This window comes from Schistocerca cancellata, chromosome 1, assembly GCF_023864275.1.
Source record: "Schistocerca cancellata isolate TAMUIC-IGC-003103 chromosome 1, iqSchCanc2.1, whole genome shotgun sequence".
NCBI lineage: Eukaryota > Metazoa > Arthropoda > Insecta > Orthoptera > Acrididae > Schistocerca > Schistocerca cancellata.
This window is the reverse complement of record NC_064626.1, coordinates 1,090,895,030-1,090,911,676: the sequence shown is the minus strand read 5'-3', so window position 1 is coordinate 1,090,911,676 and position 16,647 is coordinate 1,090,895,030.

The following is a 16,647-nucleotide window of genomic DNA, read 5'->3' as shown; positions in this document are numbered from 1 at the left end:
CACAATCAGGACTGCATACGACCGAGGCACACAGGGCCAACACCCGGCATCATGGTGTGGGGAGCGATCTCCTACACTGGCCGTACACCACTGGTGATCGTCGAGAGGACACTGGATAGTGCACGGTACATCCAAACCGTCATCGAACCCATCGTTCTACCATTCCTAGACCGGCAAGGGAACTTGCTGTTCCAACAGGACAATGCACGTCCGCATGTATCCCGTGCCACCCAACGTGCTCTAGAAGGTGTAAGTCAACTACCCTGGCCAGCAAGATCTCCGGATCTGTCCCCCATTGAGCATGTTTGGGACTGGATGAAGCGTCGTCTCACGCGGTCTGCACGTCCAGCACGAACGCTGGTCCAACTGAGGCGCCAGGTGGAAATGGCATGGCAAGCCGTTCCACAGGACTACATCCAGCATCTCTACGATCGTCTCCATGGGAGAATAGCAGCCTGCATTGCTGCGAAAGGTGGATATACACTGTACTAGTGCCGACATTGTGCATGCTCTGTTGCCTGTGTCTATGTGCCTGTGGTTCTTTCAGTGTGATCATGTGATGTATCTGACCCCAGGAATGTGTCAATAAAGTTTCCCCTTCCTGGGACAATGAATTCACGGTGTTCTTATTTCAATTTCCAGGAGTGTATATACTAAATACAATTGTTACAGTTTTGATCCCTTTTACAAAATTAATATACATATAGTTACATAGTGTGTGTTTGAGCAAGCTGCTCGCCAGCGCAGTTAATGTTGTGCGCTTCCAGCGTTGGTTTCCCAATGCATCTCGGGCAGCATGTAGTCTTTGCGCATGCGCAATAACATCACTGAATTTCGCGTGCGGCAGTTTCAAAATCGCTGTGTTATGACAGTCTTGAACAGTATTCACTTTCACATAGTGTTCATTACAAGTTGTTATTCCAGCATAAATGGCGTGTTAAGTCCGTAGACACCATAAGATTGAGCGTGTGCGTGATCTAAAGCAATGTCCATGTTTTCTGTTACGACACAACACTCCAGGTCCTTGTGCGTTTTCATGACTATTGTTCCCGGGGCATATAAGGTCGATGTAGTTTTTAGCCTTTACATCGCCTACGACAGGTGCTGAGTTTATTGTCTCCAAAGCATCTGAAGGCCGGCGAGGAACAAAGGCGTCGATGTTCGCAAAGGTAGGTGTTTCATCACGTTGTTTACACTTCCCAACAAACGTTCATTTGCAGTGTGAAAATCCTCATTATCGTCGAAGTAAATTGCTGTTTATATCGATTTACAAACAGTTATTTGGTTTATGCACCATAAGTTTCACAAATAACACAATATTTGTCGTTTATAACGTTCACAGTTTAACACAGTTTGCAACACTTTTTGCCATATTTATATTTTAACAAAGTTCACTGTGTCCCAGCCTGTTTACATAGTTAATTATGAAAGCTTACATTTCGTGGTCACATTTCAAAGTATGTTGACAATATGCAAAGTTTTAACACATATACAAATACATATAAATTTACAAGAATATGCATGTGAAATATTTACACTAAAAAGAATTATACTAAGTCCCATTGGCTTTCTTTTATTGGGGTATTAATTTTTTTTATTCAGGTTTGGGTGTGCCAAGGGATATCAGACTTAATATATAAAGCACGGGCTTTCCTTCATTTATTATTTCTTTCTTTCTTTTGATTCCATATCTTGGCTAGTGGTTGACCAGGCTTGTAATGCCATCAATATTCATGCCTTTTTATTCATACGTGAAAGTTTACTGTCACACAATATATTCTTACATTCCATAAACAAACAATACCCAGCTGCAGGAGGTGGTAGGATAATGGAGAAAGAAAGAAAGATAGACTGGAAGAAACTATTCAGTACCTATAAACTACCAAATCCTACAGCTACTACATAAAAAGAGAACGCAGTACATTATAACGTTTGCATCACCTTCAAGAGGTGTGTGAAAGGAGGTGCTTACGATTTACCAAATCATGGGTAAATGTAAGTGTCCTTACGTCAAGTCTGTGTAGTGTAACATCATGACAGATTCTCTGTTTGTGTTCTGACTGTTCATATGACTAAGTGTATTATACATTAACAAATCCTTGCATGAGTAAATCACATAGATGCTTAGTACTTCCTCGGTATCTCCACTTCTTGTGGATACCGTCTACACAAATGGATAATATATCTCACAGAGATTGTCTCTCTCATAATGTGTATTATATAATAACATATAAAATTTCCTCTCAAGAGTTCAACCATGAACTTTCTTCTACTTTAATGAAGGAACAACATCGTGTATATGGTGTATATATATATATATATATATATATATATATATATATATATATATATATATATATATATATATATACATAATTTCTTTCTATAAAACATAAGTAAAGAACATAGTATTATAATTGACAGTAAAATGTCTCTTTCACAGTGCCCGTTGCTCGACGTGAGCTGCACGAATGGTCACTGCTCCTTTGCACTTACCTTGCATAACATGAAAAGTCAAATGTTGTCTTCAAAGTAGATGTAATTTTGTCATCTGTTCGCTAAGTGGAGGTGTTGTACGAGTCGCAAAAACGGCCTTAATAACTCTCCATCTTTTGCTTCCTCAGGGTTTTCTGTTGTGCATAAGTATAATAAAGGCTAACATGGCACTAATTTCACTTTCGTAAAAAAATTTTTATACAAATGTATTCACATGAGGGCTGGGTAAAAACTATATTTCAACTTAAGTTCCTTAAAATAACACTCTCCTGTCTGAACACGAAATATAAATGTTTTCCTCCACACAATGGCTTAACAAAACTTAACGAAAGGTTACTAAGTTACACTTCTGAAATGAATTGAAGCTAATGTGTTTCCAAGTTACATTCTTATTACACTCCTTTCCACGGCTGTAATCATCATTATGTTCACTCTGCTTTTCTTGCATTCGTTCATTTTCAATGGCACTGAAAATAGATTCACATTTAACGTCTTGTACTCACGTGTTCTAACTCATCACAAATGTTTTCTTTCAAACTGAAATTCTTATGCAATCTTAAAGATGAGACTGTTTACTCACTTCTCTATGTAGCACAATATTACCAAAACATTCTCACTCATTTCTTACTCACATATTCATCATTATATATATATATATATATATATATATATATATATATATATATATATATATATATATATCCTTGTACATTGTATTCCTCATCAAACATTAATATATCACATACGTGGGGCCATCTGGCACTTCCATTCTCATAAAACTCCAATAATATTTTCCTCAAATAATCTCTTGTCTCCGTCAACTACTTCACAGTAACTTACCTTCTTATATTAACTTAAATATTAACTCATTCATACTGATCATTCATTCTTACATCCTCATTCATTCTGCTACATATCTATGTCATTACTGATCTCAATAGCTATTATCTCCTGTCATTAGAGTGCCTTGAAATAACCAATTGTTGATTCACCCTATAATTTACAATTAACAACAAATGTAACCTGTGTAGATCTCATTCCTATATGAATATCTTGTCTCATTCAGTAAGTGTACTCACTTGGGTTTACATTCTCTTCATAATTATGTGTACAAGTGTAACTGCAGTATATCATTTCCATAAATTAACGTTTGTGTTCTTAGGCTGTATAACTTAATGTTCGTGTATTCAATACAAATATTTACGATCTCGTTTTCACAGCAACTTGCTCATGTTCAACTTAGTTATCATTATATTATGTTGTTTTAGTGCACAAAGGGTTTCAAATGTCTGTGGGGATGCAGCCGCCTCGGCTTGTGAGATAACGGGTATTCTAGAGTAACAACCTGGGTGAGGTATGCTTGCTATTCTGAAAGGACCTGAATATAATAGCTGCCATTTTCTGTTCAGTTGTTTTAATTTTGTAGACTTGGGATGTGAACGCAAAAGAACGAGGTCATCAACTTGATAGGTTTGTTAATTCCTGTTCTACTGTCATTTTGCCGTCGTACCTGAGGAAACAAACCGTCTCAGCCGTCGCGCTCTTACAACACCTCACGACCGAAGCACGAGCGCTTAGCTCGGTCGTCGACTGTTTTCCGTCGTCTGCTGTGTTTGGCCGGGTTCATTGACCAGCTCCACTATGTTTACATTCCGGCCGGTTGGTGCCCACGCGTCAGCTGATGGCGCGCCGCAATTGTTATTGCTACTTCGTGGCGGGGAGTGCATAACTGTACTGGGGAGTGGCGGCGGATTCCGTGGAGGGTTATGTTTGTTATGCGTGAATTTTGTGTGTTCCACATATTCTGTCGGTGATTATTGGGATTGTTATTGTTTTGGTGGTAATTATATCTGTTATATGGCATGTTCCTGTCAAAGTAGCCCGGGTTGTACCGGTTATTCTTACGTCTCCTATTGCGGTTGTTGTTGTACTGTCTGTGATTTTCATTTTGCATGTAGTTACCATTTTGAAATGGGTGATAATTATTGTTGTTATTGTTATTCCACGAATTTCTGCGGTTGTTCCTACCGTCATACACGTTTCCATTTGAATATGTTTCGCGCGCAGGCATCGTATTGTGTCGCGGTGCGGACGGATGGTTCCACCAACCACCGTCACTGCGGTTCCTTTGGGGTGAGTGCTGATTTTGGTTACTAATATGAGTAAAATTTGAATGGCGTGAGTCGCCTCTGTAAACTACGTCCATTTGATCTAAGAAGTTTAAGAAAGTCTTAATGTCATTCTCCGGTACTCCTATTAATCTGTCTCGGTATGGAAAGGGTAAGTGGCTCTTTAAAGTGTCAATTATCGCTGGCAAGTCGGCTGGTTTGGACCAGTACAGTGTCTTGTCTAGGTACCTCTCAAAGTTATGTCTTAATGTCTCTTTTTTAGGGTCATAGGTCTCGGGGTTGCACACTTCTCTCCTTAGACTCTGTTGCTCATTCTCGGACCAGAATTCGTCCAAGAAGGCTTGTTCGAACTGTTCAAACGTAAGGCACCGCCGTTTCGTAGCGGCACCCCACTTAGCTGCTCGTCCTCTCATGAGATTGGTGACGTATCTGATTTTATCGACTTCTGACCCACTACGTGGAAAAACACCGTCCAATGATCTAATAAATACAATAGGGTGGACTTTGTGCTTGTCCTCACTGGAAAATGTCTGGAAAAACCCATGCCTTACAAACGTGTCATCGGCCATGCCGGTTGGCATACCTGTATTGACGTGGTTTGTGTCACTTGCTACTCTAGGTGTCGTACTTTAATATTGCTCGTTTGGTGGAAAAGAAAGCGGCACATTGTAATTTTGATTGGAGATAGGTGATTCCACAATAGGTGTTCTGTCTGTGTAATTAGCCATGGTTTTAGCTGTTCTGTCGTTCCCTGACAATGCGTTTGCACCAATCGCCAAACACGGCACAACATTGTCTCGTAATTTTGTCACTTCGTCTTCTATGTGTTTTGTCTCGTCTTTAACATGTGTCTTTGTTTTTAAAAATATGTCCTGTGTAATTGTTTCAAGTTTTTTGTCCAGATAGTCGTCACATAATTTACATTCATGTACAATTCTTTCGGCCGTGTTGAAGTCGTTGTTTAGTGACGCGAGGTCCGCTCGGTCTTCTAATTTTTCTATCTTTTCTTTGAGGTGGGTTTGTTCAAGGACTACCATTGTGAGCTGTTGGGTAATATTTCCCACTTCTTCAGTCAGCTTTTCTTGGGTGGAGCTAGCTGAAGTGTGGGCATGAGCTAACTCTTCCACACGAGTGTTCTCTTCCTGCTGCACATTAACTATTTGAGTTAACTGATCCTCACATCGGGTGATATTGTTTTTTGTTTCATGTGTGAATGTAACCAAAGCTTCTTCCTGTTTAGTGACTCGGTCGGACAATGTCTCAAATCGCTGGCTGAGCTGTTGAGTGGTGTTATTTAATTCTGTCATCTGTTTTGTCGTTCGTTCAAAATTTTCGGTCATAGTACGGTTTAATACGTCCAATTTTTCGTCGCTTTTATCTAGCCTTTGTTTAAAGTCCTGACCAAGTGCGTCCAGTTTTGCGTCAATTTTCTGACTAACGTCTCGTTTCATGTCAGCAAATAACTGTAATAGTCGGTCCAGTTTGTCAGTTTCCTGTGTCAGATTTGTGTCACATTGCTGAATTCGTCTCATATTCGGTTCTGACATTGATGTTAACAATGGCGCTGACGGTCTAGTGTCGCGACCATTCCACATTTCGTCATTTAAAGTCGCCATCTGTGTATTATCACAAATGTTGCGAGCTTGAGGCAAAATCATTGCGTTGATCTGTGAACTCGTCCATGGAGGGAAACGCGGACTTTCTTGTTGGTTGAACGATGAATCTAGTTCACTTAACTCATCTGCCGAAACTATCTCTACCTTACGCGTTCCATTGTAATATGATGTATAATCGTAAGTCACAAAGGGAATAATATAAGTCTGATTAATCAAGATTTGACTCAAATTTAGGTTGAAATATTTTTTCATCAATGTAAATGATTGCTCTATTCCAAACAATGGTTGAGAAAGATGCAGCAGGGCGTACTAAATTTTTCGTAACAAATGACTGTTTGGCGGTCAAATTCACGATCTTCATATGCAGCTACAACAATACTATAATTAACACAAGCTACAATAGAGATAGATAATTTTGGAAAAATCTAGAAGAAAACTACAGGATATTGTGGAAAGGGAAAAATGGATTCTGCAGTTGGCTATTGAATGCTTGAATGAAACATAATTGTGTGACTCACCATTGAATTTTCTGTCCTGCAGCGGCTGGTCAATCACTTCTGCGTAAATCGTATTCGTCAAAATATGGATTTTCTTAATACATCTCCATCGGATAATCACCAAAAGTTCTCAAAAAAACAGTTTTGCATCAACATATGCCATGCAAAGAAAAACAGATTGAATTAGTTACAAAAATTCTTTACAATATTTTGGTATAATCATTTGCTTAGGTACAATAAAGTAGGTGTTTTAGTTACCCTTTAAATTTCAGGATTTTTGGTTATTCTCTGTTGGGAAAAAATACAAATTAAAGTTTCAAATTTGCTCAAAAACGACACATCCGAAAACTGCGTCCTGTCACGGTCGCCAGTTGTAGTGGTTAATAAAAAAGAAAAGGAAAAAGAGAAGAAAATAAAAGAAAAGGTTGAAAATGTGGGAAGAAATGGTGAATAAAAAGCGGGTTTTAAAATCGTAAATGACCGTGAAAAAGGGAAAGAATGAAAAGCAAATCGGACTTAGTATTACAGAAAAGCTATCGGACTTCGTGATTCGGAAAAGCTATTGTTGGGGTGGGCCTTGTGGCGTTTTTGAGCAAAAGTTAAACCAATTTCCACTACAAAAATTATTGAAAAAGAACAGAGAATAACAAAATGTAACTGACGGGGGGAAATGGCGTAGATAAAAGTTCATCCTTTACCAGGTTAACGTGTCTTCTTTCGTGCGGCGTCCAGGTCTTCAAAAATCTCCTTCAGTCTGCGTGAAAAGTCTGCTCCGAAATCTTGCAATAAGTTTCATTGTCCAGGAAATTCTAATGTATCAAAAACCGTCTTGATATTAAATGCAATTTATTTTAGTTGCTTCTCTCCATCCTCCGAATTTCATAAGAACTTCCACAATGTCTACACATTTATAAGTTTTTTTCGTCTTAATCAGATCACGTCTGCATTAAGCTTCCGCTCTCGAGAGACCATAAAGAAACGGATAGAAAAACAAAAAAGAGTTACAATTTTAGTATTTTCTCTGCCGTCGAGCGCTCATACCGCTGCGACTGTATAATTTTTATCTGAGGGAACGAGTGTAGCGCGGCGAAATTCAAAGTCCCGCTACAGGCGTCTTAGGGAGCACGGAACATTCCAGCCTGTGACTCGCGACTGGGGAAGACCTAGAACGACGAGGACACCTGCAATGGACGAGGAAATTCTTCGTGCAGTTGACGATAACCCTAATCTTAGCGTCAGAGAAGTTGCTGCTGTACAAGGTAACGTTGATCACGTCACTGTATGGAGAGTGCTACGGGAGAACCAGTTGTTTCCGTACCATGTACAGCGTGTGCAGGCACTATCAGCAGCTGATTGGCCTCCACGGGTACACTTCTGCGAATGGTTCATCCAAAACAATGTGTCAGTCCTCATTTCAGTGCAAATGTTCTCTTTACGGATGAGGCTTCATTCCAACGCGATCAAATTGTAAATTTTCACAATCAACATGTGTGGGCTGACGAGAATCCTCACACATAACATGTGGTTCATGCACGATGGAGCTCCTACACATTTCAGTCGAAGTGTTCGTACGCTTCTCAACGACAGATTCGGTGACCGATGGATTGGTAGAGGCGGACCAATTCCATGGCCTCCACGCTCTCCTGACCTCAACCCTCTTGACTTTCATTTATGGGGGCATTTGAAAGCTCTTGCCTACGCAACCCCGGTACCAAATGTAGAGACTCTTTGTGTTCGCATTGTGGACGGCTATGATACAATACGCCATTCTCCAGGGGTGCATCAGCGCATTAGGGATTCCATGCGACGGAGGGTGGATGCCTGTATCCTCGCTAACGGAGGACATTCTGAACATTTCCTGTAACAAAGTGTTTGAACTCACGCTGGTACGTTCTGTTGCTGTGTGTTTCCATTCCATGATTAATGTGTTTTGTTGAGAAGTAATAAAATGTGCTCTAACATGGAAAGTAAGCGTTTCCGGACACATGTCCACATAACATATTTTCTTTCTTTGTGTGTGAGGAATGTTTCCTGAAGTGTGGCCGTACCTATTTGTAACACCCTGTATATGTCTGACATTTCAAAAACTCCCAGAGTCGAGCTTGTGCTTTCTGCAGACGACAATGCACTCTTTGCGAGCAGTCTCAGAGTGCAGATAATGAGGTGTCGTCTGCAAGAAGTATGCGACAACATTGTATCTCGGGCGTCCAAATGGCGACTCAAGATGAATGTGGCTAAAAGCCAATCCCTCGTCATCACCAGGAAAAAGCTTCCTGCAGATTTAGTACCGCTTCGTGTCATGGGAGGTCCCATCCCACGGTCACGAACCGGGAAATACTTTGGCATGGCCCTATATTGTCATATGACCTGGGAACCTCAAGTCCATGAAGTAAGAGGAAAAGCGTTGGGTCGCCTAAGCATGCTTTAATCAGTCTTAAACCCAACAACGACGCTATCGACCCAGTGTGGATTAACACTACATCTGGCACTTATTAGGGCCATTATAGAGTATGTTTCTGTGGTATGGGGCGATGCTGCCAACATCCACATTGAAAATTATAGAAACTGCTCTGCACCTACCCAGACGCTTCCCCATTAGGCAGCTTCACGAGCAGGCTGGCGCTCCAATGTTAAAGGACAGCATCAAACAGACCACCTGACAATTCTATGAAGAGTAGCAGCGATCCGAAAACTCATTAATAGCCAATACTGGCAACTAGCTACATTGGCGCCCGACCTCATGGTGGCCGGACCTATTGCGTGAATAAAGCGCGTAATAAGAGAAATATGTTAATGAAACAAGAATGACACCTGGAGCAGACACTGCAAAAAGAGAGGGATTAAAAATCCAAACGGATAGAGCAAATAAGTAGGCAAGGCACTACAAGTGCCACAACTACACAAGAAACGAGATCAAGAGGTCTCCTAAAGTCAAGTCAGTGAGTGAGTAACTTGTCGACCAGTCACAGGAAACACCTGATGAAGAAGCCGAGTTACAACGTCGAAATACTGTGTTGGAAAACCCAGGCCACCGCAGTACACACGATTCCACGAGATGACACCGAATCGCGGGGGAAAATCTAAGAAATTACAAATAAATAGTTAACTGGGGGCTGTGCAGGGTAGCCGTGCAGTCTCGGGCGTCTTGCCACGGTTCGCGCGGCTCCCCCCGTCGGGGTTTCGAGTCCTCCCTTGGGCATTGGTGTGTGCTTAGTGTAAGTTTGTTTAAAGTTAGATTAAGTGTGTAAGCCTAGGGACCGATGGCCTCAGCAGTTTGGTCCCATAGAACATACCACAAATCATTAGTTAAGTGGGTCATGAGACAACAGAATCCAATGTTAAAATTGAAAAATCAAATGAAACACTGAGTACTACTAACAAAACAGACGAAACTAAAAGTGAACTGGATTATCAAGTAACAGAAAACTATGTAGTTTGGTAGTGGCAACGCAGAATACAGTGTGCATGGAAGAAATGAACTAAAAATGAAATTAAGAATAACTACATTCAGCTTAGTGAAATGAAGTCGGAAATCACTGAATTTAAAATTACTATCAGGATAGAAACAGTCAAATGGTCAGCTGGAATCTAGTTTAGAATTCATGTAAAGTATCATAGTAATGTTGAAACCTTTGACGTACCTGATGCAGTTAAGACTGATGACGATGTAATTAATTTATCTAATGCTTGTCTAGAAGTCGACGTTTTGAGTGAAGTGGATCATACTTTTGTGTAAAAAAAAAAAAGAATTTTTGTCAGAAAAAAAGAGTAGTGTCTGGGGTGTCAAGAGCAGACGAATTTTTACATTATCTACAGAGATCCAATCAAAATCAGTTCAGTCTGTATGCCAGCAGCCATAAAAACACCCTGAAGTCAACCTGTAACAGGTGCCAAAATGGCAGAGAAATTATCATGTTGATGATGTAGTCACACTGCACGGAGAATTTTATCAACATGATATTGCAGTGCCTGTGTTATTCTGGATTCATGCATGTTCCAACGTACAGGCATTGCAGAGACTATAGCCATTACGATATAGTTGAAATTTATTCGCAGTTTCATAATGACTGTATTCGCTTCAGTGCCTGGATTGTAATTCGGAGTAACACAGGCCAACATCAGGCAAGCAGCTTTCAAGTAGGTAAAATGTCTCCCCTTTACGTGAATATCCATAATGGATGAACGAGTACATGTAGATTTGGCTGCTGGTAAACTATTGATATATTGATATCTTTTCCAAAGAGTATCAGTATAATTGGCTATATTCTCTTCCCGATATATTGGTACAGAAATGGCAATATCGAGTGCCGACATTTTTATATTATATTACGTTTCTTCCACAATTTTCGGTAAATATTTGAAATTGTAGTAGAACATAATTTTACTTTTACTATGTTAAGGAGTCTTACAAGTTTTTGAGCTTTCATCACATCCAGCCTTTCTCTTTGACTGTGCGAAGCAAGTATTGGTGGCAAAAATCAATACTTAAATTTACAGCTCTAAAATCGGCAGCATTTTTGCTATGTGCAGGCGATAATTTTATATGTCGGTACATCGATTTTCATTCCGTCGATCTATCGGTGATCGATATTTCTCGATACATCGAGAGTCATTGTAATACAGTTTTAAATACCAATGTATCAGATTCCCGATATTTTAAAAATATCAACAGTTCTAGTTGTAGATACATGGTTGGATGTGGCCATGAGTCGTTCTCGGTGGAGGCAGCCAAATGGTAAGGTGACCACTCGTTATAAGTGGGAAATCCTGGTTCGAGTTACAGTCCAGCACAAATTTTCGTTGTCAACAGCTGAGGATTGTAGTGTAGCGCTTGACACAGTCACATCCATTAAATATTTGGGCGTAACATTGCAGAGCGATATGAAGTGGGACAAGCATGTAATGGCAGTTGTGGGGAAGGCGGATAGTCGTCTTCGGTTCACACGTAGAATTTTGGGAAGATGTGGTTCATCTGTAAAGGAGACCACTTATAAAACATTAATACGGCCTAGCCTTGAGTACTGCTCGAGCGTTTGCTATCCCTATCAGGTTGGATTGAGGGAGGACATAGAAGCAATTCAGAGGTGGGCTGCTAGATTTGTTACTGGTAGGTTTGATCATCACGCGAGTGTTCCGGAAATGCTTCAGGAACTAGGGTGGGAGTCTCTGGAGGAAAGGAGGCGTTGTTTTTGTGAATCGCTACTGAGGAAATTTAGAGAACCAGCATTTGAGGCTGACTGCAGTACAATTTTACTGCCGCCAACTTATATTTCGCGGAAAGACCACAAAGATAAGATCAGAGAGATTAGGACTCGTACAGAGGCATATAGGCAGTCATTTTTCCCTCGTTCTGTTTGGGAGTGGAACAGGGACAGAAGATGCTAGCTGTGTTACGAGGTACCCTCCGCTACGCACCATATGGTGGATTGCGGAGTATGTATGTAGTTGTAGATGTAGATGTTGCCCATAATGCATGCAACACATGCGACCACGACTGCAGCCCAATACGTACCGAGTAGTATTTCACAAAACTGCAATAGAGGGCGCTCTGAAACGATCTCCCCCCCCTCCCCCCACACAGGATTTCCCTCAGAAACCAATAGGAATACAGCAATCACCCCTCACGTATACGAAAATTGGTGGGAGCCAATAGGGGCGCAAGAATGGTACATCCTCTCATGTGATCGTGACGTCAGGGGGATATAAGATGATGCACTCTCAGTAGCAGTCAGTCACTCAGTGGAAGAATCATGAGGCTTCCACAGCACCTGATGAGATGTTCATCTGCCTCCATCTCACAGAAGAAGCATAAAAGTAAATACATTGGTTTAGTTCCATTTCTTAGTTCAACTCCATAACTTTGTTTGAGGATTCTTACTGTTTCTTCTTCTGTGTTCAGCGACATCTGGCATGTCAAAAGTTGCAGCGACCTCCTGCATGTCTGGACCAGCAGCACCCCCAGGCCTTTTGGGGCCAGCAGCAGCACCATGGCATCCTGACCAACATGTTAGTTCTATTATCCATCCCAGTTGTCGTTGAAGGCATCCGGCCAGTCCCTGACACTCAGAAGAATTATGCTGGGAGCTCTACACCACATGCTGCAGGTCAGCACTCGTCCCTGACACACAGGCACGATTCAAGAACATTCTGGTGTCACTGCAAGAACAGTTTGTTGATGTGATTGATGAGAAGTTGCCAAGTCCTTCCAGTGCTCTACTGCTTTTCAATTCAACTTATAATTTAATAGCAAATGGTTCAAAGTGCTCAAATATTGGTATAGAAGCATCAGTGGACAGCGATTGGCATATTGTGTTATAAGTTGAAAATGCAATGACGGTTGTTAAAGTGCCTTTTACAGAGTTGGAATGGGATTAACTGTGTCATGAGGAAACCTACATCAATCAAGAGATGACCTCCGAGTGTTGTCCATCTTATCCACCCCCAGACGTTTACTGTGCTGGCCTGGCACTATCTGTCATATCATTGTACAATGCTGTGGTACTCATGGAGAGATCTGGAGGCCGATCCATTTATCTACAACACTCCACTGTTACAAATTTGTTCAGTCTACAAATGGTGCTATCCCTTGTATTGGAAAGACTGAACCATGGTCTGCCTTGTCTTCAAACTGTGTATCAAGACATTATAAACTACCTCCATATGCATAGTGTGCCTGTAGACAATTTAGAATAGTGCATCAATCCAGTGCCAAAAGAAGAAAGTAAAGGAACACCCACCACTTTGAGACTGAATTCTGTGTGTATAATAAAGCTTTATTTGCAAATTTCTCTACATGTGTGAAAATAAAGAACTAGTTGACTTTGTTGATTAGGTATTTTGTATATGACTGTTGAATAAAATTATGGATATTATACGAACTGTGTTTCCATTTGGTTCATACTTCTCATAATAATGTTACTGCTAGCATTATTTTCAGTACAATGTCTAGAATACTGCAACAGCACCAAGCTTTCTGAAACACTTGATCACCACAATCAGTCATTGTTAAACTGAATAATAGATGAAATTCTATCGGGGGCGGCTCCTGTATAGGTTTGCAGGTTTGCGCTACCCCCAAGGAATAAGTTTGTTCGACTGTGCTTGCCTTCTGAGCGTTCTATACTAGTGGAGAAGTATCGCACTGTTTATCTCTTTTGAAATGCCCGGGCTCCGTACGCCGAACCCAGCGGTCTTGGACGGAATGTGCTGACGGTGACAGCGGGTTGCACTGTGGCTGCAAACGCGGACATGGGTGTCTCATAGGGGGTGCGGAGGCAACGCTTGGCAACACTGTACTCGTATGCAGGCGTTGTGTGTATAAACACCTCACACAGGCCACCCTGCCAGCCGCAGGAAGAGGGCCCGAACTCTTCCGAAGGGAAATGGAACCATCGGATCTTCGAACAAAGTGGGATTCTCGCGCCACCTTACCAGTTGAGGTGTAGCTGCGAGTGAACTAACTTATTTCTAGGGCGTTGTGTTAGTTATTTTAGCATGTGTTACAGTGAATTTTGAGGCTTAAGTGACAAGTGAATACGTGAAATAATGAATCAGGTAATTTCATTGCTCTCTAAACCCTTCAGTTTACGGAAGTTTGAAGAAAAATTAGAAATCAGGGGGCTAGGTAGGGCAACTCCTGCTTTAAAAATTTCGCAGACCATTAAAACGAAAAGTCGCCAATTCAATAGGAAATTTAACTCTGAATTGTACAGTACAACAAGCATGAATGGCTGTGTGGTTGTGACACGAAAAATGCCTTATTTCGTTTTCCTTGTTTATTGTTATTATTTGTAGGACATCTTTCATGGTCTAAACGCAGAGTCTGTGACATTCAACAACTCCATGACAAAATTAGAAGACACGAACTTTCTTCAGTCCATGTATTTAACAATTTGAATATGGCAAGTCTAGGCAATGTAAATACAAAAAAAAAAAAAAGTTACAGGTAATAGGTACACATTGAATCTAATTATCAACTATATTCGTGTCTATGGTGCGTTGGAACTTGCCCTTAGAGGACATGATGAGACTGAATCACCTTCCATTCCTGGTATTTTCCGTTCCTTGATTAATTTTAGCGGAGAATTAGACTCTGTATTAAAATCACATTTAGGAAAAGCTACAGTTTTCAAAGGTACCTCAAAAACCGTCCAGAATGAATTCCTCCAGTGCATGCTTCAAGTCTGCCAAGAGGAAATTAGAAAGGAAATTAAGGGTGCTGAGTTTTTGGCCATAATAACTGACGAAAGCAGTGACATAACCCGTGTTTTCAGGATGGTTATAGTATATAGATACATCGTTAATGGAAAACCAGTTGAAAGATTTTGGGACTTGATAGCACCAGAAAAGCATGATGGCCAGTTTTTGGCAACGTCCATCATCGAACAGATAAATAATCATTTGGGGAATTATCCACATGAGTTAATAGCGCAAACATATGATGGTGCAACAGTCATGAGTGGTTCGTCACGTGGGGTGCAGGCTCTTGTTAAGGAAAAGTTTCCTAATGCTTCATACATTCATTGTTATGCCGACCAGTTGAATCTCATTATGCTTGAAGCCGCTTCCATTAATAAATATTTGCGAATATTCTTCACTAAACTTCAGGGACTTTGCAGCTTTTCTTCATCTTTTCAGCATCTCATCAAAGAACACCAGTTCTTGACGAAATAGTACGAAAACGACTGCCACGTTCAGAGCCTACTCGTTGGAATTTTCAGTCAAGGAGAGTCAATACCGTTTTCGAATATAGGGAAGATATTATCACGTGCATGAATAATATGAGCCAGGGGGAAAAACTGTGTAATGAGGTCACGATTCTGCAAGCCTGTGGCTTAGTAACAATTTTGAAAGATGAAAAATTCATTTTTTGGCTTTCATTTTTTCATAAAATCATGATCCATGTGGATATTTTGTATAACCAGCTACAAAAAAGGGATATTGACCGAACTTACACACAAAATCAGCTGACAGCTTTTGAGCGTGAAATTGCAAACCTTAGAAAAGGAGTGAGTGAAAATTCAATAGTTTTACACAAGTACCATAAAAGAGGGAGAACTGAAGAGTGATTGAAAGATTTCCAAATATAAAGGAAAGAAGAATAGAGTTTCTGTACAAGTGATCACCACCACTTCCAAATTCAGAGTTAAAATCGAATGGCGTTAACGTCAGTCCTGCTGAAAAAGGTTAGTAAGGCAAGCCTAGCACTTTTTGAGTACATACAGCTACTGTTGATTTTAATTCCTTTTACTCTGCAAAAGTAATACTTTTTTCTGTGTACACCTTTTGGTTTTATTATGAGTGGATGCAGAAGTGACACGAGCGAGCTGTCTGTTTATATCTAGCATTACAAAAACACAAGCAGTGTACTGATTTTCTCTCTTTTGTTGATGTGAGCAAAGTGCACCACCATCTTCTTTGGTCACTAGCCAGTTCTAAGTGACTGGTCCTATGATGGGGTAGAAGAAGGCCAGAAGAAGAAGAAGAATGTAATACTCCTACCCGAAAAATACAAGCAATAATTGTAGGTCCATCCGTCTGTAGCAAAACAAAATGTTCTCATGTAATTACTAACACACCGGGATGGAGCCTGCTTTGAGCATGTAAGTGTATTTTTAAAAACGGTGTTTCAGCCTAAGTACCAGTTACTGCAAAATATACTGTAGGGTATCGATGGAGTAATAAACGCGACTTTCAGTCAAATTAGTCGAACATCTCCATCAAAAAAAGTAAAGCCAAACACCCTGTTCATATTTGATGATGATAGTGTGGAAAATGAGTAGCAAATCCTATGATACTTCTGTTTTGGTTGTCATATGGGTCTTGACGTATTTTGTTTATGTCAAACATATTCCAGAATGCCAAAACTGTTGGTGCAGGATAATGCAAATGTCGTTATAGCTTTCAAAC